We start from the raw sequence: 24,322 nt of genomic DNA on the forward strand, positions 1-24,322 counted from the left end.
CTTGCGTTTCGGCTCACCGCGCACTAAAAACCCACCCCTGCTCCGATGCCCTCGCTCCGTGGAACTACTGTGCGTTGCGTCGGCGTCGCCTAAGCCTACATTTTAATTTGATTTAGTTACGCAAAATGCTAAACGCTTCATTGCAGCAACTTGAACCGCAATGCAACGTTTAGAACAAGAACTCGTAGCGACAGATGCAATAAGCGAAAAGACACGAAAGTTTCAATCTACAATCACTTTTTTACTAGTTACCGAGGCCACTTAGCCACTGTCTGCCAATCATTCAGCTGCCGCTGACTACCAGCAATCGGCTGCCTGCCGGTGTCGAAAAGATGTTACACGTCTGAAGGTCACGAGAGGTGACGTCGTCGGTCGTCGGTCGTCGGTCGTCGGTCGTCGGTCGCTGCAAAGCGCAACGCACACCATATCCAGTGCATTGCAATGCAACATGTTGTCATCTTGTTAATGCCAGCCAACAACAACGCAGCCATCAGTAATGGCCACGCCACAGAGCCAGCCTCCCAACGAGATTTGCTGCTGCTGCTGCGATGCGTCGGAGATTAGCATCTAAGCTGCTTCTTCTGCTGTATGATTGTTTTTTTTTTTTTTTTTTTTGTCTGTTGCTTAGTTAAATATCATTGCGTTTGCATTTGAAATGATTAATTATGCTCGCTTTTAATGTACGCTACGCTGCAGATTATTTTGCTATTTTTATACTTTTTTTTTTATTTTGCAAAAATGTAGAATGCAATTTTTCCCACAGTGTCGACAACTCGTCTTCGAATATCTACCGAATACAATTTATTGCCCACAATTTTGAACTCGATGTTTGCTTTATTGCCATTCTTATAAATTAAATGCATATATTGTATATATATAACTAAAACTCATTCACTAGATGACTATCAGATTTAACCACTCTCATCTATAAACTTACTTTTTTCCTATTCAATTGAAAGCTGAGAACGACGGTGGACGGGTTGGTATGACCTTGACAATTTTGCATACATTAAACAGTCGGTGGCTAATGAGGTTTCGATAAATTAAAACAGCGGATCAAAGATTAGTTAAGTTAAAGTGGTGCGAAACTTTAAAGGAAATAGTAGCTAAGCTACATTTTTTGTGCGTACATTTTACAATTTACCCATTTTCTAGGCTAAATGAGATACAAATTGAGTTTACCTATATTAAAAATGCATACATGCAAAAATATCAATATTATTTATTTCTCCGGGTAGTAAATTTTAAGATATGATTGATTGAGTTTGCCTTTGTTTCACAAAAAAAAAAAAACAATTATAAAAAATGACGAAAAATGTTCCTAAATCCAATATTTTAATTTTAAGAAATATTTTACTAAATCTAGGTTACCGATGTAGCTTGGCATGGTAACAGAATTTGCTCCCCAACATATTTTTTCCCATATTGAGGAGTTTACGGTGAATAGGGTGGTGAAGTATGTACAAATGAATGCCCATTTGCAAATGGATATTTGTTAATCGCTTTAAAGGGATCATTCTACAGTAATGCGCGGGGTGGCCCAGATGCAACTGTTGCGACATCTCCAACAGTTCCACTTTGTCAAATAGTACCAAATACGACTCTATGGATCCTTATAAGATATCTAGTGCTTCAACCACTGACTTGTCCAGAGCCTAATAGAGATGCCAGATCGAAGTAGAGAAAAACGAGTTTTGAATCGATTCGAATCGAAATAAAAATAATCGATGCTGGAAGAAATCGGCAACAAAATAATTCCATTTTCCAAGATCGATTCACATATTTAATCAAATAACGTCTTTTACTTAATTTGGCAATTAATGCTTAGTGGAAATTTATCATTAGCCCTATTAAGGAAATGTTTAAATTGTTTTTTTTTTATCACAAATGGGAGAAATTGTATGATTTACTTCGAAATTAACCACTAGTTTAAAAAGTTTATAATACAATGGAGCTTACGTATATATATATATGTAGATTTTTTGCAATACGGACGCCCTTTAGCTTTTTGTTTGTATTTTCGTTGACTCTATATTTACCATTTTTAGAAAAGATCTGCTGAAAAACTGCATACGTACTCACATTAAAAGAGTAACAACAACGGATAGCCCAGTCGTGTCTAAGTGGGCCTCCATCTACGGAGGCAACCCGATAACCTAATTAAGGAGTGCACAATTTTTATGAAAATTTCCATAATTTTTGGAATTCCGATTTTTGGAGTTTTTGTTTTGGTATTAACCATAACTTTATATAGGGTTATATCCAAAAGGCTTCCCTGTGAAAGGGGGAAAGAGCGACAGGCCATTGAATTCTTTGGGAGGTGTCAAGCCCCATTACATAATTGTACCAGCATCCAATTCAAATTTCTTTAAAATTTTATAAATTTTCTGCAGTACTATAAACCGTAGATCAATATGCATTAATTGAGAAAAAATCGAATGTCGAATTCTCTACTTTTTTGAATCGAATCACAGATCGAAGCGTAACTAAAAAGTCGACTCGGAAGGACTCGATTAATCGATCTTCGATTTAAGCGATTTAAAAACGACATCTCTAGTGCCAAAGGATCCTGGCTTTTTAGTTTTTCATCTACGATGCCTAAGATATTATCATCTTTGCTTTATTGGGTTTAATTCAAACACCACCTCCCTCTCGCTCTTAGCGAATTATTAACTTATCCCAACAATGGTCCTCAAGAGATGCGACCTTTTTTATGAAACGTTCAGAATTGGTCACACGAGTGGCAAAAATAAAAAAATAAAAATAAAATATAACAGATGTATTCGAAGCACCATTGATCCTCGGTACGGATCATATGACACGTTGTTAGGCTGAATTTGATATGTATTTGAATGAATGGGCTACAAAAGTGCATACTAAATAAACTTTATAAGAAGCTTCATTAAAAAGATTTAATAAAGTTTCAAACTTGGTTTTATACTGTTTTTGTTAAAGTGAAGATATATCAATATGTGGTAAACTTGTCATTATGTCACTCACTATGTCGTGTATGTAATGCTTTTCGGTTGCCTTTTTACACCATTCAATTTGCAATAACACAAAAACTATAAAATTCCAAAGAAAAAATAATATTTAGGTTACCGCTCAATACAAGAAGCTAATCAATGCGAGTAAAAGTATATTAAAGTGAATTAATTACAACTACATACGAACACCATACTGCGATGATTGATGATGAGACATGGTCACGCAAATGAATGGGCGGTTGTATTACTTGATTGCGTATATTTATAATTTTTATTTACTTAGTTGTTATTATTTAATTAGGCTACTTAATTGTGAGCATTTGGGAAATATTTTTTAGCAAATGCAGCAAACTATAAACTACGAAGAAGACGTGCATACATATTGAACCTATTTGTTTCTATAAATAAAGCGGCATTAAATATTTTAAAAAATTTTAAAGTGAAACTTAGGAAAACAAAATAAAAAGTTGGCGTCGATAAGAATTTTGCCAAGGTTTTTCGAAAAACCTTTTTTGTGTCTTAGCACAACCCAGGTTAGGTTAGGTTAGGAAGGAGTGTTCGAAGTTTTCATACTTCCTCTTGAAAGCATATTTTCCCATTGTCAATGAACTCTTACATATACATGTATATTTCTAATAGAGACTATTCCAACGTGTCATTATAGTAGTGTCAATAGCTTCTCTTCCGATATCTTCGTTAAGGTGGTTCAAATGTGGGGATACCAAGTTCGTCAATCGTCTTCTCTGGAGAGCTGAACTAGCATATAGGAAATTGTCGTCTCGCTTGCTTCATAGATCATTTATTATGGCTTTGGTATTTTTGCCAATTTTCCTCAGCAGATCACAAGTCGTAGTTGTAGTGAGATATTCGTCATGCTGATCTGCATTTCCAAACCACCATTTTGGCTATTTTGTTAGTTCGAAAGTTCGCTTGCATTCTAATCATTGTCGAAACACATTTTTTTACGTTTGTTTTCTGAGAAAAATGGAAATACTTATTTAGTGGTACTTAAAGGGCACAGGAAATCGTTGTTGTATGAATCTATAATTCGAGGTATCCATTTCACGGACTAAATAATGTTTTAACATCAATTTCAATGGTACAAAAGGTTTACTTCATAACAGGCGATCATCATTTTTCCTAGCCTTTTCAGAGTAGAAATCATTTATATGTAGGTATGACTTCGCGCGTTTTTGGTTACTTTATGAAGAGACTGCGATGACCTTGTGGTCAAAGGTGTCGCATATAAAAATACTTTATGAACTCTAAACTAATAACTAAAAATTAATAATCGTTAATCTTCCGTCAACCGGAGACGTACTAGCAGATCAACATATAATGAGTAATCGTAACAATCCCCAGTTTTTTCTCGATGTCCATTTTGGAAGTTTTCTTTTTCTTTCTCCTGAACGTTTCGCCTTTGTGTAAGCCTGGAGCGAAGAAAAATACCAAAATATTTTGCTTCAAAGGAATGATTCAGGTTAGTCGCATCCAGCCTTAGTAAAGAGAATTCAGCGATCTTTACCGTATTTCTCTACCGGTATTTCTCTCAGTCATGGATTGCTTCACCAAGCCAAGCAAATATGGCAACCCTAGAAATATACTACTAAACCTTCTAAACTTGGCAGCTGCTGGCATTCTGCACCGAACCTCATGTAATTTTTTTGTTTTGTTATTTTTTTTTTGATCTGTCGTGCTTTGTCGCATTCACTACAATTTATACCTAACAGTGTGTGAAAACCCCTGCCGACCGAAATAAAGTCACTTGGACCACATCCAATACTTTTCTAGCGATTAAAAATTACCACCAATTACATGGATAAATATGTCGACTGATAGCCAAAAACTTATCAGTTGGGACCAATGTGGTACATTTTGTATTAAACACTCCATCTGCATTAGTAGTTGAATTACTCGATAAATAAATAATTTGTTGATGTGACCGTATCAAATGGGACAAATAAGACTGTTTTAACAATTTGTGGAAAATTAGTGCCATTTTAGACTAAGTTTTTATTTTTGATTTGCCATTAGCAAATACTTTAAACATTTTGTAAACAGCTTCCAATTTCAAGGTTATTTAATTACTAATTACTATTAAGGTTAGGTTGGTGGCTTTTGAACGGCAGTGATGACTTAATTCATTTTGGTAACACCACATAATTGAGATAAGCAATTAATTAATTTTTTTTTATGCTGCATATTTTTCAGCTCGTTTCTATTCACTTTATTATGCAGCAGAAATAAATCTTAGTTAAAGATGCTAAAAAAAATTTATCGCCATCAGATTCTTAAATTTTTTTTTGTATGCTCATGAATGACAACAAATACTCCACTCTCTCTGCTAATAGAAATTTATGGCAAACTATTAACCATTGAGTTCAGTCCAATTTGCAACCTCGTACATACATACATACATACATATGTACATATATTCATACCAGGGTTGTTGCGAATATTCGCATTCTCATTCGCAACCGCAGAGCTTCCGCATTAATTTTAACATTCGCATCCACAATAATCAATGCGGAGCTTTTTCGAATGCGAATATTGTGCAAGTGCACTAATAAAATGTATATTTGGCAAACAAAATGACAAATTGTAGCCAATACTTTTTGCCTGTGGAGATGCTACATTAAAACTGTCCCCCTATGTCCCTCTTCTCTTGTAATTTAAAGTCAAAGAGAAAGATCCTTAAACAGGGATTTCCAGTGGAAATGTTCAACGTCGACTATTTTCGCGGTAAAATATAACCTTTAATTAGGTAAGAATTATGTAACTATCGAATATTATTTGTCAAAGGTCTGTTGAAAAAACTGGGTGCATCGCTAGTTTTTTCTGCTTTTCTTAGATAAGTGTAATTTTTTTCATAAAACGGCTTATTATGTTAAGTTCCGTATTTTCTTTTATTACTTAGCAGAAAATCGCACCAAATAATTTTGACCGGTTTTACTGGGCAAATACTCCTCTGTGCGCTCGAAACCAATAACATTTTAATTTTGTGACAATTGTCAAAATTTACACGCAGTGAAATAAAAATAAAATGGAATGTGAAAGAGTTGACTGCCTACACGGTTAAAAATTTCGGTTTTAATTTTAAACTTTTTGGACTACATATATGACCAAACTAAATTCAGTTTCAAATACAAACCTTCCAAGTTTAAAAAAAAGAGAGCACTTATGTTGGGTTTAGAATTTAAACAATTCGGTTTAAATGTTAAACCCAAACATTTTCATAATTAAGAATAAAAAAAAAACAATCTTAAATTTCATCATGCTCCGTCTGGTGGGATTGAACCCGGACAGCCTTAGTAGCAACCAATTGTATCAAGCATCTTTGCACACTCAGCTACAGCCACGCATGTAAATGTGCTTTCATATGTTGAGTTTGAATCAACACCACAATTCGCTGTGCAAACATATTCTATTTCGGTTTAGATTTTAAACCAAAGTTTCTATATTTGAAACCTAGAAACTAGAATTAAAACATTTTGGTTTGATTTTTAAACCACGAACTTTTTGGGCTAAAATTTAAACCAGAATATATTAAAAATTGCGTAAAACTATTGACTGGTTTAAAAAGTAGACTATAAAAGTTTAAAAAAGGCAGTTGTCCTAGCGCGGTTTAAAAATTAAACCCAAATTTTTGACCGTGTAGTTCACAAATCAAATAAGAATCAATTCAAGGCGATTTTATTATCATTGAGTACAGGGACTTGGCATGCAATATATCGTTGGTATACTATGGAAAAGGCGTAACTCACACCGCCGCTGAAATACAAAAAGTCATAACTGACTAAAAATCCAAAATTCACTTTTTCATTGATTATGATGCATTTCATCGAATCGTAAGTCCCCACATCGTTTTATGCAATCAAAATTTTAGTTAGTTATGACTTTTTTGCATTTTAGCGACAATGTGAATTACTAACTTTCCATACTATATTAACGATATTTTGAAAATTTGCGTTCATTTGCCTCAAAATATCAAAGCACATTGAGCGCATGGAATGGAACAACAAAACGGAACTAATGGCATATAGTAGCGACATCGGTGAGTAATTTATTGTGACTGTCTGCAACTAGGAAAAATCGATCTCAGCTAATAAAAAAAAAACTAATTACAAACTAGTCATTACAGGTGAACCTTTTCAAGAAGTCACCCGGGAACTAAGCAGATCTGAGACCTTCTTCGTCCGCGATTCCAATAATTCAAACTATTATAAAAAACGGTGTGTCTTTTTAACAAAATAACGGGATTTTAAATTAATTCGGCTGACAGCCACAACTTTCAAAACAGAATTTACTTCGAAGTTTTCATTCTTAGATGATACCAATTCAGAACCACACCAGTCTCAGAAGAAATGACTAGAAATGCATTACCAAAACTGAAATCGAAAAACGCTGATGACGTTACAGGGTCTCCAAATTCTGAAACAACCAAAGGAATGAGAATGAAGAATTCTTTGGAAAACAACGGTGTTTAAAAAACGATCCCGCCACGATGCTAGATTGTGAAGATGAAAGTCAAAAGGATACATCCCACATTTGCAGCCCCGATGTAATTCTGAAAAACGAATTTTTGCACCGCAATAAAAAAAAATTAAATATGGTATTTTTTTAGTGGTGTAGGTTGGATTTGCGACCTAAAGGGTCGGCCTGTAACCGGAAGAGGCAGCAACATTACTTTTTATTAAATACAATCTTCCTATTTTTAAATTCAAGTACTAAATAAAAAAAAAAAAACATTATTAAAAATTACTAATTTTTCCATTTTTTATTTATCTAAATCAGCTAATTTACTCACCTAAATTATTTCTTGAAAATACTTGACATCCGCATCCGCATTCGCATCCGCGGATGTCTAAAATTCCACATTCGCAAAATCCCTAATTCATACATATATACACTAGGGTGGGTCAATTAGTAGGTCAATTAAAAAAGTTGATTCATATCCTTGCGATTCTGGTACTATGGACCATAACAAACATTTTCGCCCAAGGAACCATACCTCTAAAATCATTTTCGAGCTTGCCAAAATTTTTTGGAAGATATTTTCAAAAATACCAAATAAACGACCTCTTAGATGCATTTCAAAGACAAAAAAATATTATTGAAAATGTGTATACGGGGGTTTTTTGGGTCAGAGAATCCATTTTTCGCATTAATTTTTAATTTTGATCGCCACCAGAGTGTGAAAAAAAAAAAATATATATGGATATGAATCAACTTTTTTAATTGACCCACCCTAATATACACGAATACTTATTTTACTTATAAATAAATGCAATTGGAGAAATATATGTAGAAGAATATTGAAAAGTAAATGCATAAGAATCAGATCGTTAAATTTTTACCACTTGAAATTTTTCTTTTATCTAGTAGATGTATTGCCTAAAAATCAAACTAAACTTTTGTTTACTGAAAACTAGACAGGCAGCTTTGTTTGTTTCAAATAAAATGCAATGAAAATTTATAGTAGAAATTAAAACGCAGGTTTTCGTAAAAAACACAAGTTTTTGAGTTTTAAATCTGGTTAATGTGCAAATTTTATGCCGTTGAACTGGCTTGAATGAAAATAATTTTACCGGTCTCTTGTTTTATGCTTTACTTGCAAAATAGTAATTCACATTCTACTATTTACTTCCTCACGCGCGGTGGAATATTTCTCAGTCAATCGGTCAGAGTGACTGAACTTGATGTGATTTTTCTGAAGAGTGTTGGTTAACGAAAGAACGAAGAGTTGCCAAATTTGTATGACAAATATGTATATGAAATGTTTTGATTTGTTTGCCGAATGGTGCCAATTTAAAGAAAGTAAAATTCTATCTCCCTTGTATTCCATGTAGTGGTGCATTTGCCGAAAGAGTTTATTCGAGAAAGCGAGCTAAGACTGGTTTTCACTATGTCACATTTTGATGCCAAAATTTGGCGGCATATTTTGACACGACTTTATCTCCTTTATCCATACCTTTACCGATGATAATATGGGCCAAAAACAGACAGATAGCCGATTTAGCAGCGCATGTACACGACTAAAGACCTATCTTGATCCAAATCAATCGATAAACCGCTTTTAATCCCATTTGAAGAATATCAAAAACGGGTAGGGATTTGTAAAAAGTGGCATGTAACTTGGTTGTTTTTGGTAATAATAATATTTTCGAAAAAAACGTTGTTTAGGGCTTTCGTGAATTAATCATGATATGTACACTAGAGTGCTTCAATCCCCATACAAATCGTTATTGTTTTCGTTATGTATTATATTTTTAGACTTCTGCCAAAATATTTCGCAAAAAATTTTACGATTTACGTGAGCTGGACCGATTTGAAAATACCAAAAAAAAATCTAGTTTTTATATAAATAAAATTAGTTTTTAAAAATATCTCTTCCAAGAAACTTCCTTAGATAATAGAAGTGTTTAAGCTCCAAACATTTGCATAAAATGTTTTGAAATATTTCATCAATTATATGAAATAATGAGATTTTTGGAGGAACATATGTATATACATATATTTCATTTTACAGGCAAGAAAATTTATAATTATCTACTTGTCGTTAATTTGAAGCCACAAACCTTCAGAATAACATTAAAATATTTAAATATTTATTAGAATTGTATTTAAGATGTATGTATATATGTCTTCTTTCGTTGCAAATTAAAAATTTAAGAAACATGTCAACTTTAATAGCCAATTTGTTCTTCACGTTGAATTAAAAATTGCTGATGTTTTTTTTTACTTTTAACCAAGAATAGCCTGAAAAAACTCTTCAAACAATGTCTGCAATTTCTCAGTTAAAATCTGTTTAGTTTTTATGTGTAAATTCATTTGACAAAAGACAATTATGCGCATACACACATAAAAGCATCGAAGTTAAAAAATTTATGAGGAAATTAGAGATTTTTTTTTTAATTCATAGCCTCTCAAAATACATAGTTGCGAAAACAGAAGTACCTATGTGAATTAAAAATATACAGAGGTGCGCGCATACATATGTACATATATATATATACATATGTACATGCAAACAAACATTGCAATTTCCGCGGAAATGTAAAATTTCATAAAAATATCTATTAATTGTGGAATTTTGTTTGTGTCGCCGATCATAAAAATTTGTAAGTGTTTGTAAATAAGCATACTTGAAATTTTTTTTTTAATATATCAAAATTTAACTTCCTCAGTAGCCTCGAGTGTGAAATTTATTTATGACCCGTGTGACGCGTGGAGGAAGTAAAAGAGCACTAAAAACCAAAATTTGTGCCCGCCATAACCTTAGTCAATATTCAATGCTAATTTTTATGATCCGGAAAGTTAAAAAGTAGCTGAAAAAATTATGTAAAAAAAAATTTTGTTTTGAAAAATTATTTACGCCACACTTTGATCTGTTTATCAAAATTCCACCCGCCTCTAATAAATTTTTAAATTTACTAATTCCAATATTTGTTGGCTTAATCGATAAAAAATTTTGTTTTGAAAAATTATTTACGCCACACTTTGATCGGTTTATCAAAATTCCACCCGCCTCTAATAAATATTTATAATTACTAATTCCAATATTTGTTGGCTTAATCGATACAAAAAAAATGCAGTGAATTACAACAGCTTCTTAATTCTCGGCAATGTAATTTACAATCAAGCAACATCTTCCGATATGGCCTTTGACCGCTGGCGACTGCCGGCAACTCAGCTATTTGTGTGCATTCACCATCATTGGAGATGCGGCAACACCAGACACCAGACACTTCAATTTAATCGCGCCATCTTAATCACACTCAGCTTTTGTATTTATTTTTATGTTCGCATACTTTGATTTTTTTTTTTTCTTTACATATATTTCTTAGTTTTAAGGCTCACTAATTTTAATCAATAATTTGTCTGATTTGGCGCGCATGCGCGTACGCACGCGCTGCTGCCTCAACCATTGCGAGATTTTCGGCTAAAGCTAACCAAATATGTATGAGCAGCTTGTTTGTCAGAGGATATGCTGTATAAAACTATTAGTTTCTTCGGCAATTTGTCCGATAGAGCTGTTAGATTTATGCGTATTACTATACATATGTACATATGTATGCATGTACGTAGTGTGGGTAACTCCTCTGCTGGAAGTTGATCGCTACTTGTGGTCAATTGGAGGCATGTGCTCTACCCTGCTTGGTTGTGCCACAGGCAGGTAGTATTTGGATGCGTACATACGTACAAATACAGAGACTATGAACGACGAATTATTAGAATAACTTTGGAAAAAAATATATCAACTTTAAAAAGTTTTGTAGGGACACACTGTAAAATTACATTAATGTGTCTTTCAATAAACAAAAAAAAAAAATGAATATTAATTTGTATAGTTTTTATTCATTCATCTTTGCAGATTCTTAAAAATGAGCAGCTACAAATGTCAATTCAATTGTTCATTCCTTTGCGCACTTTTGCCACAATAAAAAAATGTTTGCATTCACTTTAGTTCTTATCGCCTTATTGAAATCTGAACGGAAACCCAATGGATAGGCATACCTTCATACAAACAAGCAAAATTTATACAAAGCAGACGGCAAAGCAACTCAAAAGCTTTGGCTTTGCCATAAAATGAGGTGATTAATAAGAGTTTCCCACAAATTTTTTTACAATCTGCCGACAACTTTTTGCTTATGTGTAAATAATGCTAAAAGATTCGAAAAATAAGTTCAATAAAATTTTAATTTCTATAATTGCAAATATTTAATTGCCTTACAAATACAAAATTCGGTTGAAAACAATTTTAAAAAATATTCAATTTAGTGCTTTCAGCACCATTGTAGACAACCGTTTTACAATTATTACTCCGGTTTGCTACTCGTTCCCCAATTAACTGGTAACAAAAGTGACAAATTAACTTTATTAGCAAAAAGCATTAATGATGGCGAAATAAATGAGTACTTAAGAAAATTATCTACGATAGAAATTCGCAACTGGCTTTATTATTAAGTCATTATTGACTAAAAAAAATTTAAGCTAAATTATACATATGTGTATGTAGAATACCCAAAAGGTGCAGTCGTTGGGACGAAACTCAACTGGCGCCAGATGGCGTTGTGCAACTCTGAAAAGCTTTCATACTTTCGAAAATGTACCAACATTCGCTTGTGCATAGCTGTCTGGCTATCTGAGCAAATAGCAGCCGACTTCAAGGCAGCAAACTCCTATTCAAACCCGCTACAGTGATCACGCAAATGGAAGCTTAATTTTAGGGACAGTTCACGTCGGTGTATAACAAAGTGGATCTTGAGTAATAATATAGTAAAGGGGTAATCTTAACCGGGTACATATGGTATTGTACTGGCATATTTCGGTGCATTTCCAAATTTCCCTGGCGTCACTTTACTTTGTCAGAGATTTTTGTCTGATAACACTTTGGCCTAGCTATAGTTTAAGGTCTACAGAGAGGAGATAGGGGCTCAAGTTGATTTAGAGTGCAGCCATGCCACAATGCACGCCGACCTCTATGCCTTAATAAGATGATAAATACTATCGAAAAAATAACATATCATACATAGCGCATATTTTTAATGAAAAAATTTTTTAACAGTATAAAACAATATAAATGTAAAACAATTTTTAAAACAAACTTTTATTTAACAGCTAAATAGTAAGTTTATTAAATAAATGTTTGTTGGAGATACATACATACAAAATGTCACGTATTTGCCGCGACGTCCCGTATTTCGTATTAAATTCGAATTTTAATGAATTTTAAGAGCCAATCTATAATTATTTTAAAATAAAGATGAGATGCCAACAGCATCATTTTTAATTTTGCTGCTATTATTTTGACCGCAACTGTATCTCTTAGTTAGTTTTTATAGTTTTGTCAATTATATGCCTATGTAAACACACATTTTCGTATAAATTAAAAAGTGTTGTCATGAAATAAACGAAATGTATTCTAAGCTTATTATTAAGACTGGTTTTCACTATGCCAAAATTTAGCGACATATTTTGACACACCTTTATCTCGTTTATCCATGATATTGTGGTGGGCCAAAAACAGACAGATAGCCAATTTAGCAGCGCATTTACACGACTAAGAAAACGCCATAACTTTGTTATACAAACATGACATGTGATGTAAAGCTTAGCTACGTACATATAACCTTTGTTAACAAAAAAAAAAAATTATGAATTTACTTTCTAGTTGTGATTTATTCAAATGTGAATTTTAGTTGAAACAGTTTAGCCGTTTTTGCCGGTTGGCTCAAAACTTCTGGCAACACTGTTCCTTGTCGTGCGACACAGTCACACAAACACTCAATAGCAAACCACGTCTGTTTGCACGCCTACCTTTACGCTCAGCAATGAGTTTTTGTTCTCAGAATTCTTGCTTGTTGACTGTGCCTATTTTTGGATATCTGTATGTATGTGTGTACATATGTACACTTGTTTACAGTTCTAAAAATAGCATAGCCAAGCAATGAGTGGTGTGGCGTTGGTGAGTCACGCTCAAATAACGCATTAGCCGAGCGATTGGTATGTGCCCGGGTAGCTCAGTCGGTAGAGCATTGGACTTTTAATCCAAGGGTCCAGGGTTCAAGTCCCTGCTCGGGCGGGCGCAATTTTTTCTTAATTAAATTTTTTTTTTATTTGATTGGTGTTATTAATTTAATTAGTAAATTTTAATACAATTTGATAGCGATATCGGAGATTTTTCGGGTATAAAATATGTATGTAATATTGATAGATTAATAAATATATTTGCACAGCATATACCTATGTATAATTTAACTGCCGACATTTGAAATTTAGCAATTTACGGTTTCTTTTTAATTTTAAGCAAATGCCTGTTAAGTACAACATATACTAATTTGACACAGTTACTGCGAAAACGGTTTTCACCATTAATGCCTTCTTATATTTTATATTTTCTTGCAGATTTCGAAAATAAAATTTAGTTGTGGCAACTTTTTCATCGCAAACATAATTGGGAAATTCTCTGCGCTCAGCTGCATCTGCAGCTAACTGTGTTGTTATTTAAACATAAGAAAACTGTGTTTTTACATTTTCTAATTTGCACCGTTAAATTGAGACATTTTGTAATCCCACACCACTCAGGAATATAGCAAAATTCATAAAAATGTTCAATCATAATTGGCTAACGTGGCCGGTGGTGATGTGCTGGCTGCTGACCTGCTGCTATTTATTGGTCGGGACTGAGGCGCAGGTAAGTTAATGCTACTCATTATGCTACTACATGTATGTATGTACACTAGGGTGGTCCAAAAATAAGTCAAGTTGGAATTTTAATGCTCTCACCCCCTATGATTGTTCTATATCGAAAAAAATATACCCCTATTTATTTATTTTGAAATCAAAAAATATTTAGAGGTCAGGCAAAGCGTTTCAACTTTTCCAATGTATTCTATATGGGGAAAAAACAACTTTTCGTAGAAATGGCATAGAATTCTTGAACATCAATATTTTTCGATCGGAAAACATTGGTTCTCTTCGGGAGACTTCTAATAATAAAACCCAATTGTTTATTTAACAATTTTTTAATACTAAAGAATTTTTATTGTTCCCTCTATTGCATTTTATGCGGTCTTTGGCGGACCTATATAAAATATAGTTACTACGAAAAAAATTATTAAATAAAAGGGTAATATTATTGGGAATTTTCCGAATAGAAACAGATATATACTATATATATAGATATATAAACCTTGGTTGGGCACTACCTTGCCCGCGGGCAAAGCTCTTTTAAGCTTTCTATACATTTTGTAAAAGCGCGAGCAGAGTAAAAGCTCTCTATGCCCATGGCTGATTTAAACGCTTTGCTTTGTGCTTCAGTGCAATAAAAACAATAAATAAGGCTTTTGATAACGGACGAGACAATAAGATATATGTACATATAATTAAATATGAAAAAAAAACAATGCAATGCGAGGGCGCTTCGCTCTTTTTATATCCGGAGTGTAAAGATTGTTGTTAATAGAAAAATTCGAAATTACAACAATTGCATGGTATAACTTTTAGTACGCTAAATTCACCAAGGAAAATGTTAATATTACTAACCAAAAGGCTTGAAAAACAATTGTTTTTTTTTTAACTTATGTATATATTTTAGCCCAGAATTGGGAAAAATAGCAAATGCTTATATATTTATAGCATATGCACACTAACGCTTTATTGTTAAATTTAAAAAAAAATAATTGCACCAGTTTCAATTTTGCGCTCTTGGCTTATTTTTTTTTTTGGGATATGTCCATATGATTTTAACATTCCTGGAAATTTTATTATTTATGAAAAGTGTATAAATATACTTCTTTTTGAATTCATATTACCACCCAAATGTGATGAATAAACAATATCTTCCACAAGAATTCTTTAATCTGCCAAGTCATGTGAAAATGATTTTAGCCAATAAGTTAAGAGTTTCGAGAGTGGTAGAAAGGTTTTTAATACAACTTCGTGAATTATACGGCTAGAGTTACGAGCCATTCTACATCACTCGAAAAGTACAATTTCGCTCGCATGCAGTGTTGTTATTACTAAAGCCCGGAGGTGTAAAACTAATCACAAAACTACGTGTTTACATTTATTTTTAATATTTTTATAATTTACAACAGTCACGCGAGTAGCCTTTAGTTTTTAATTTCCCCTTTACAAATTATGAACCAGAAGAGGTTTCGGTTAAATAGTATGTAAATCTTTTCCCCATCACGTTTGTCGAGATCTTCGCTTATTATTCGAAAAAATATCTACTAATATGCAAATAATTATAAAGGAATGCATTTTCTGTCATAAACAATTTGTTATTGAGTGGATGATGATTATATCGATGTATATAGTAATTAAAATGCATTCGCAAAGGTCACTAGAAATTGCTAACGTGACTGACTAGCTGAAGGCGGCTGTTGCTCACAAATTTCCTCAAAAGATAAGTATTATTTAGTAGAAAGTAATTATTTTTGAAAATGCAAAAATAATACTACGTTAGGGTTGACGTGACAATCAGACTTTTTGTAACAAAACTAACCGTTGTCGATTTGTTGACATGGTTGGCATGCGTTTCTATGCCTATTGTGTAGGCATGCAAAATAATTATAGTAAAAAATATAAATGTAAACGGCTTGGCAAAAAGTTCCTCCCTAAGAATTAGACATTTGAAATTAATATTTTTTTTGCCAGAATCTGCAGTAGCGCGTGGCAGTGGCCTATCAGCTAACACCTCAATCAATCGCTACGGCAATCCGCCCCCAAGTAATCAATTGCCGGTTGTGCTGACAATTGCAAAATGGCTATTAGCAGCTGGCGCAGCGTCAACCGTTAACTACTTATTTAATTTAGCTGATGGAATAGAATTTTAGTCGCACTAGAATCGCTGTCAATGCAGTAAGAACAGGCAAAGTAACTACTGGTTGTACAGCAACTAGAAAGATACACGACAGCGATTGAGCGCGGGCAAGCCGACTGTAGAAGGTATCTGTCAGCTTAACGTTAGAACAAAAATAAAGATGTTAGATAGAGGCGCATGCTGACAGCTAATGAATATGAAAAAAAGAATTAATGTCTAAATGTTGGAAATGCAGCAACCCAGCGCCCATAGAACGTTTCGTTTGCAGCGAATTGCCGAGAATGCCCAGAACACAGTTTGCCGCATGTAATCGCCGACAATAAGACAAGTTAAAACATAATTAGGGGCAATTGGCAATTGCCGCTGAGAACGCTGGTATAATTTGTAGTTATCATGGAGCCTTGATCGCATTCATAGTCAAAACTTGGTAGCCGAGGCAGAGGCAGAGACAAAGACTTTGACAAAGAACTCCGAAGCTGAAGCAACTGTTTTGAATTCAAATTGAAAAAAAAAACAAAAATGTGTCAAAATAGTTTAGGCGCATAGATTTGTTTGCTACAACAATACTTGCAATAGTTTGGTGGTCAGATATGTATTTACTTAGCGTAGGCTAGTTAAAATGCGATTAGCGCGCAAAATTAAAATAAAATAAAAAAGTGTATCACCAAAAACATTTATCATTACCTAAAGTATGTAATTCATTAAAAATAAGTTAAAATAAATGCGGAAGTCTCTTTTAATGTCCGAAATGCTACCATCTTTTAGAGTTGTTAAAAAATTTAGATTTAAGTAGGCATAGAGGTGTAAAAAGTCCACGGGACTGTTAATAAGATTTTCGTGTTTTTTTTTTTTAATTTCGGTTTAATCAAATGCTCGTTGTCTTAAATAAACTATGTAATTCTTCACAAATTTTTGTAGCGTGCTTAATTTATGATTTCGGCTTTCCGCCTTTGTTTTCATTGTTGAATAATCGTATTAATGTTGATCACTGTGTCTAATTGTGATGTTAGCAATGGATCTGGTTGCAGAATGATTAAGCAATTAACAAAATTGTGGGAAGAATGTGATTTAAAGCGAGACGGCTTGTGTAGATTGAGAGTTTCAAAGCCAACGAGCAATTTAAAATATTATTGACTTACTACAGCTAGCGGAGCTAGAAAAATTTTTTTCGATTAACTAATACAAGTTAGATAAGTGGATTATGAGTATTTAGGAGGGTACATCGTTTGCATCTTTTATTAGTATAATTTATAGAGTACTAAATAGTTGTTTATACACATACATTGTACTATAAACAAAGCTAACATATAAATACATAGACATCTTACTGTTAATAAAAAAAGTAAAAAAAAAAATATTTCGTGATTTCATGTAAATGATGTAGGAAATGTACCACTTAAGCTTTAACCGGAAATTAAAGCACACAATAATCTGTTGTTAGCCCATTAAACGTCACAAATAATCCATAAAGTTTTAAGTATTTTCTTCTACACTGAGAAAAGAGTTTGGTTACGTCAACTAAATGAGTTTCTTCCCTAACATGATTTGGTTATAATTACATGCAGAGCTGGTAAGTATTTAAAATAAAAATACAAACTGGAGTAGAGAGTATTTTGTAATTGCATTTTAAAATTTTTTTTAAAGCAGTATTGGTATTTTGTATTTTAAAAGGCCTTTTCTATTCTTAATTTTTGTAAAAGCATTTTGTATTTGTATTTCAAATACTTTTTATGCAAGATAATTATATTGTGGATTTAAATATTATTTTACAAGTATTTTTAACATCTCTGGTTATATGATTCGGTTATGGTTTGCAGATCTTGTGTTGAGAGAAATATATATAGCTGAACCTTTTTCCCCAGTATAACCTCAGTATATCTCAACTGGTTACATCTCAAAGTAATATCAGTTGTTACTAAGTGTTTGGACGAGATTATCCCTAACTCCTCTGATAATTTATTTTTGCTTCCCTTTTACGGAATCCCTTTAAAAACTTTGTCGGTTTAATGTACTTTGCATATCCTCGCTGTTGCCGTGCGATGTTGGAAGACAAATAAAAAGAAAATTCCCTATAAATTTGGTTTGTTAATGAACTACACAAAATTCGAATATACATTTATGAATTATTTTCTCAAAATGGGCTGTGTGTATAAAAACTAAGCAATTGCTTTTTCTTAAAATTTTATATCTTTGACTTAAATTCATTTGAATAAATCTAGTAAAAGTTCTGAAATTTCAAGAACAAGCATTTGCTTAAGATTTATGCATACGGCCCAATCTCTAATCAAAAAGGTACTTAATTGCCACAGATCACATGCGTTTTGGAGAGCATACCTACTTCATCTGGCAACTTTTTGAAATTTTTATGCTTGCATTACATTCATAATAAATGCAGGTTAATCTGGTTAAATGGTACCTGTTTGGGGTGGATTCAAAAACTTTGGTTAATTGCATTTTATTTACTTAAAAATGATTTTGCGATATAAAAAAGTTGAAGATTTTAACTTCAATCTTCAAAAAAAGTTTTTATTTTGCAATTTTTTTTTATATTTTTCTTCTGGTTAACAAGAAAAATTTTATAAGTCTCATTTTTTCTTTGCTGAGACTAGAGAGTCCTATCTTCAAAGAAAAACACTTAGTTATTATTTTGAACTAAATTTAAAAAAAAAAATGTGAGGAGAGAACGAGTTTTCTCTGCAGAGTTTTCCGCGGTGAAAATTATGAGGAATAATTTGATCACTTTCTGTGTCGATGTCCGATGTCCGATCTCTCAATAAAGGCGACTCAAATATCTGAAGTACGGCACTTCCCCAGTCTACCCGAGAAAGCGAAAGTGAAACTCTTGGAGCCCCTTAATTTGATTTGGTATAACAAGTGACCCAGCTATTTAGAGCCTTCTCTATTATTTCTTTTCCATTTGTAAAGGAAGCTTGGTCAAAGAGGATACATCTCATTCTGGCATTCACTCACAGAGGGCGCACACAACGGACACCTATGTCTTTTTTGAGCGGAATTATGGAACCTGCCACCAATATTTTTGCGAAGCTGGATTTTAAGAGAAAATTAATTACTTCCCAAGAAACATTTCGCTTAGGTAACACTTCAAAAATAATTGGCAAACGATTCCCTTTTTCAAGTCCATTATTCAATGTATTTCTAGTTTGCATCGAAATCCGGCATACATTAAATACATTTTTATATAATATTTAAGTATTACCTTAAAATAATTGCCAGCACAATATACTAAATTCACCTTAATTTATTTTATTTTTATTTTTTTTTTGTATCAAAACATTTCATTGAAAGGTCAGTGTTACATCTGACATGCTGCCCATCCTCTCGATGCTCCCATTCCAAAAAACACTGACAGATATTAACCCATGCTCTTGTTTTCTTTAATGCTTCTTCTGCTTCTATTGCTGCTGCCTGCTTTGTTGACCTTAACCTTAATTCCGAATATTTTGATTATGACCTACAACAGTTTTACATGAACTCACTCGCATGCCTGCCAAACAATTGTTCTTGCAACACCGCCAGATCTCACACTGAGCTGAGCGGAGCGTAAAAATAGAAAAGCGACGAATACAGCAACTTGCTACAGCTGTAAATTGCAACAAAATTTGTAAAATGAAATTCATCAACATTTTAGCATTTTAGTATTCAACAACAACAACAACTACACGAGCATCAAATGTTGGCTGCAGACGAATCTGAACTATAATAAATTAGTCAGATCCGCGGCCTAGGGCATTTTTTAACTTGACTCAACTTGACTTCGCCCGAGTTGGCGGGTTGGCGGGTTGGCGAGTTGGCGGGTTGGCAGCGCAACGCAACGCAACGCACCTCCACTGTGCAAATGTGTAAGAAAGAAATATGAAAAATTATTTATTATGTTTTGCATTGAGAATGAGGGGCAAAAAACGAGATTCGTACCAATATGAAGAAATTTGAAATTTTTTTTAAAGAAACTCGTCTTCTTTTTTTGGATCTGTGCGACTACACAAACGTAATGTTTCTTATGCATTCATACATATGTACATAAATATACGAAATTAGCAAAGCACAAAAATGAATTAATTAAATAATTTTCATACGTACATATGTATGTACATACATAGCTGCAAGCTATCATCTTTGGTTGTTGGCTTAAAAAGTGCGTTTATGTATGTGCCTTTATATGCACACATTTGTATGTCTATTTGTTTACATTTCTAACAAAATGAATTAGCAAATCAAGACAAATGAGACGTTGCAGCTTCACGTTGGCGTTTTACTAGTTTTTGTACATTTATTTGGCTTGGGTGGGCGCATTTTTGTGATTATAGAATTTTCAGCAAATACAAATGATGATGGGGATGAGCGCAAGAAATCGAATTCTATACTCGCTAATAACTGAACAGCTCATAAACGTTTTAGCTTTGCTGAAATGCATTCTCGAAACCCTGAAGAAAGAAGAAAATGACGCGGTGTTCAATTAGTTTGGTTAAAACGGAGAGTAGAATATAATAATAATAATAACAGATTGGCGCTTACACATATGTGAGTTTTTGGCCGAGCTTCTGGTCCGATTTGTGGCGTGCGCCTTGATGTTGTCACTCAAACGTTCATGGCAGAAATACACTCGGAGGTTTGCCATTGCTTCCTGAGGGACGACCGCTGTTAAGAAAACATATTTTTTCTATATATTTTGTGATATTGCTTTGACCAGGGCTTGAACTCAGTCCCTGCGGAGTGATAGCGCGCACTGCTGACCACTACATCATAGCGGTCGCCTAGTGTAGAATATGTATACTTCGGTTATAATTCTTTGCTCAAAACTGTGTGCTGGATTAGGTTAGGTTGGGCTGGCTGGCGCATAAGACCACACGTAGACCAGCTGTGTCCGTAGTATTAGCAGATTTGTATATATAATACTTAAACTCTTCAAGAACCTGAGATCATGTTGAAGAACATTGGCCTGTTCCAAAGGATAATTTTCTGTTTCCTAGTAAATCGTATTTGTTACTCTTCAATGGCGCAGTAAGCGCCTAAGCGAGTCCAAACAAGGCACGCCAGTCGTTTCTCTTCTGTGCCAACCGACGGTCATTGGAAACGCCAAGTGAAGCCAAGTCCTTTTTCACCTGCTCTTTCCAACGCAGATGTTCCCTTCCACTTTATCTGTTACCAGTATCGCGACCAGCGCCATCTTTACTGAATCCTCGCGAATATACTCGCTAAAATAGGGGACAAAAATTATGAAACTGTAAATTGTAAAAAGACTGAAATTTTAAAGATATAACTAATTCAAAAAATATTAAAAAAAAAACTCAAAGTAATATAGGTATTGAAAAAGTCCATTTAAAATTTTATCCTTGAAAATTTTCAACAAGTATTTAACTTTATTACCTTAAGAAAATAAAATTAATTAAAAGGACATTTTCAATACATATTCGTCCTTGTGAATCAAAGACTTATTTTTTTTTTAATTCTACAGAATCTTTCTCTTTCATTTGGTACCCATATTATAATTCCATATATAATTGAACTGTCTTTTCTTAAATAATTTTTTGCATAAATCATATTTTTGAAAGTCAGAGAGAAAAACTAAAATCTCAGTTTCACTAAACCTGGCGCATAGCTTTGGCAGTACATATATTGATTGTTTCGTATGTTTTGAAATTTTGTGCTTTGTGTCGCATGGTGTAATCATATCCAAACTGTATGAATTTGTTTACCTAATATTATTTCTACAACTTTGTCAAGTTTCAACTGATTTTTTGCATTGATAGCTTTCTAGATAGGAAATTTCAATTTCAAAATTCAGGCATTATTGTAAACTAATTGGAAAAGTTTCGTTGTATGGAGATTGGGAATAAAACAACTTTTTTCGTATATTTCACATGCTTTCACATACTTCTGGCTGTGCGCGGCCACTAAATCTTATTTGATCGCCACCAAATTTTATATTGGAAGCATTAAGGCTAAAAGGAAACTTTTTCTTGCCGCGGCGGTTTGAAATTCATTTTTATGGGTCCACATCACTTTCCAGTTTTCATGATAAGCTTGTTGACCACAATTGTACACAAGAGTGGCAATAGTACTCCGCAAATTTAAAAACATTTAACTTGACTTACCACTTTGTATTGCCACACCTGTATTCGGTTCAATGCTGCAATTACCACATTTACTTTCCCTTAAAGCGAAAAATTATTCAAAAACATCTTTGATGTTTTCGCTATGTAAATTCGCGCTTAACTCGTATAAATTTTAGCTAACTTTTACCTCTCTTAAAAGTTCATTACTTTCATGTGAAAATTATATTCATATGAAAATGAAGTGCGCCACCTTCAGCATTTTCGAAGTTTCACATTGACCCCTTTGCCAACAAGTCGGGGCATAACAATAAGTGCGTCTAAAACTGACCGACCCCATTTGATTGCCACACACCGGAAAATGAAATTTCGCAAACTAAATATTTTTACGCTTTGCTTAGCTTTAATTTATTCTGTGAGCCGTGATGATGGACAGTTGCGAGCCAATAGCAACAAAACGTAGCTGAAATGGGCGAAGTGATATGTAATAAATATGTACTAGGAAAATTCACAAAAGTTTCGAGCGCCTAAACCAGAGTGCGATAAAAATATGTAGAAATGTGAAATTAGTAAATGGTAGTTGTAAATGGTATGGTAATGATATGTAAATTATATCTATTATTAGTTGTAAATGGTTTACTCTCAATAAAGATATACATAAGTTAAGCGAAAGTATCTGGAATCGGAGTCATGTTAACTAATTTACGAATGGATCAAAGCTGAATGGGAAGGCAGTTTGAGATGTCTTCTTCGAAGAACTCTTCTTCAATCTGAATTTCAGGCTACCGGATCACAGTGGCGTTTCCCAAGCAGAGGCAGCCGCAAAAAAAGCTTGGGACTGGTTGCTCTGTAGTGTAACACCTTTTGAGGAGGTGAGTATTTATGTATGTATTCCGACAGCCAAGCAGCTCTCAAGGCTATTGGCTCCTTGATGGTTCGTTCGAGAACGGTGAATGATTGTTTTATTTACTTATTAACCTTATTGGATTTCTACGCTATTAAGCTTATTTGGTTTCGGGGTCACAGTGAAGTCGCTGGAACTGTATGACCGATGAGCTGGCGAGACGCCATATATAGTCAACTCGGCGAGCGCTGGGCGAATACCTTAGGACGTAAGGTGGCTCTTTCTTGATACTAAACAAGTTCCAACTCTCGCGGCAAAGCTGAATATCATCAATGATCCTTACTGCACCAGCTGCATGATGAGGTGGAATCATCTGGCATTTGAGGAGCTCCGTTATGAGCATGGAGCGTGTTTTTAAGAAGAAAGCGTAGGTTACTTCCATCTGTTCCTCTTCGCCCTCTGTTTCTACCATCACCATTCCGACCTTCCTGTGTCTCTTTTGCTCAAAATTCAAAGCATCAGTCTCTTTTATTTCTAAACCTCAGTAGATTGTAATGGTAAATGTGCGCAACCCAAAATTAGATGCTAGTTTTCCACTAGTTTACGCAAGTTCGACTTTTTCTCCAAGTGCGGTTTAGAAATAAAATACACCCTAATGTCTTAGTTTGTCCTCACTGACTCACCACACTAGGCACAAGACTGGCTTTTACAAAGCACTGTAGTTGACTATTCCACTGCAGCTATAAAATGTGAAATATTATCAAAATGTGCAAATCTTGTTGATTCACACATTCCATTCAATTCCAAATAGAGAAGTTAGAAATGCTGGATTAAAGAAATGATTCAACAAATTTTTTTTATATGGAACCAGTTTAGTTAGTACATATTTGTTGTAGACATATGTATGTATGTATGTATTTTTGCGGTTATTAATTTCATGGCCAATTTTCAAACTTAAAACACAATTCTGTCAACGCTACATACTAACGGGTGATTTTTTTGAGGTTAGGATTTTCATGCATTAGTATTTGACAGATCACGTGGGATTTCAGACATGGTGTCAAAGAGAAAGATGCTCAGTATGCTTTGA

At 33.8% G+C, this 24,322-nt stretch overlaps 1 long non-coding RNA gene and 1 other non-coding gene across 4 annotated transcripts in view; both read left to right on the plus strand.

The window, feature by feature from the left end:
• The window catches only part of LOC108367536 (uncharacterized), a 29,737-nt gene extending 15,525 nt beyond the window's left edge, over window positions 1–14,212 (plus strand). For all 3 annotated transcript variants that reach the window (XR_001848262.1, XR_001848263.1, XR_001848264.1), the window contains exon 3: window positions 13,896–14,212. This is a non-coding gene — a long non-coding RNA (uncharacterized LOC108367536). The remainder of the gene's footprint in view (window positions 1–13,895) is intronic.
• TRNAK-UUU (transfer RNA lysine (anticodon UUU)) lies at window positions 13,500–13,572 on the plus strand. Its single transcript has one exon. It is a non-coding gene; the product is annotated as a tRNA-Lys (tRNA).
• Window positions 14,213–24,322: the final 10,110 nt, after the last annotated feature.

This window comes from Rhagoletis zephyria, unplaced genomic scaffold (genome assembly GCF_001687245.7).
Source record: "Rhagoletis zephyria isolate East Lansing unplaced genomic scaffold, Rhagoletis_zephyria_1.1 Rzeph_scaffold_02719, whole genome shotgun sequence".
In the NCBI taxonomy this organism is placed as follows: Eukaryota; Metazoa; Arthropoda; class Insecta; order Diptera; family Tephritidae; genus Rhagoletis; species Rhagoletis zephyria.